Raw genomic sequence first — 1,446 nt, forward strand, 5'->3', positions numbered from 1 at the left:
ATTCTTCGACCCATCAAGCGGACGAAGGGTATCGAGATACATCTCCCGAATACGTATTGATTTCCTCCACCTAAACGAGAGGGGATCCATGCTCCCGATTCATAGCTCAATCGAATCGGATTGATGTCTCGTCCCCAGCTCGAGAATATTTTTGAGTGGTTTGCGACTGAACCATTCGGCAAATCCAATGGATTGTCTGAATGGTTCGCCTGCAAGGTATAAAAAAAAAAATGGATTCGTGAGGATAGTTACTTCGATTGGACGGATAGGTAAGGGAAAGAATCAATCCACGCTGGGATATTTGTTTGGGATTATCGCGGAATCACTGGCCGGGATAGCTCAGTAGGTAGAGCAGAGGACTGAAAATCCTCGTGTCACCAGTTCAAGTCTGGTTCCTGGCATACCGATGGGAAATAATTTGATCTGATGGCTGCGGGCGAAAACCGCACTTGGAAATAGGAGAATCCAAAAAAAAAATATGGATTGCTTATTGGTCTACTGGTCGGGGTATGTATCTATACCCACACCTACATACGCTTGAACGTGCATATGTAGGTGCGGATTTCGATGCAGATACGTGGATGCGATTGATCGTACGAGAAACAAGTGTCTCAAATAAGGTAGACCAGCCTCACCTGCCGCACAAGATTAAATAGAATGATACAGAATTGGCTAGTGGGAGGATGGCTTTCAATTTTGCCTCCGTCCCAATTCGATAAGCATCCTGTAGCTCATAAAAGTCGGGTACGACATAATCCTTACGTAAAGGCCATCCCAGCCGGCTCCCAGGCATTAAGATACGTTGTAGGTGCGGATGACTCTCATAAGTGATTCCTAACATATCATAGGATTCCCGTTCCTGGAAATTGGAACTTTTCCAAACCCAACAAACGGATGGAATCCTGGGGTCTTTTCTCGGAACGAAGACTTTTGTACATACTTCTTCAGGTTGATCTGCATCGTCTCGCACCTCCGTCAGATGATACACACTAGCTAGGGATCCTCCTGGTGCTGCATCATAGGCACATTGGGAACGGGGATAATTGAAACCGCACGCATATGAAGCAACAGCTATAGAAGGCCAATCCCCTGCTTTGACCTGTGGGATCTCGACACCCCGGTAATCAGAACCTAAAGGTCTGTGGGCTAAACTATGTCTAGTCGACCAAGCGGGTAATCGACCCCGCATCTCGATGTTGGAATCGCCGTTGTTATTGATAATACTCATATTAGCTAACGTTCTATATCTCTGTGGAATATCTTCACCCGCCCGCCTCTGATACGGATTCTTCATGCATACTTTCGAATCCACTCAATCCCTTCGAGAGGATATTTGATAGGGATTTCGAAGACTGATTTGCGATTCGTTGATTGTATTCACCGGTATAGGTATTGGGTACGAAAAAAAGTCGGTGATTCAGACTAAAATATCTCTTCCGGGTTCGA

At 45.6% G+C, this 1,446-nt stretch overlaps 1 non-coding gene across 1 annotated transcript; it reads left to right on the top strand.

Moving 5' to 3' along the window:
• The first annotated feature begins 328 nt into the window (after nt 1–328).
• TRNAF-GAA (transfer RNA phenylalanine (anticodon GAA)) lies at nt 329–401 on the top strand. Its single transcript has one exon. It is a non-coding gene; the product is annotated as a tRNA-Phe (tRNA).
• Nucleotides 402–1,446: the final 1,045 nt, after the last annotated feature.

This window comes from Dipteris shenzhenensis, unplaced genomic scaffold (genome assembly GCF_047967505.1).
Source record: "Dipteris shenzhenensis isolate YYH24624 ecotype China unplaced genomic scaffold, Dip_SZ_1.0 scaf0266, whole genome shotgun sequence".
NCBI classification, from domain to species: Eukaryota; Viridiplantae; Streptophyta; class Polypodiopsida; order Gleicheniales; family Dipteridaceae; genus Dipteris; species Dipteris shenzhenensis.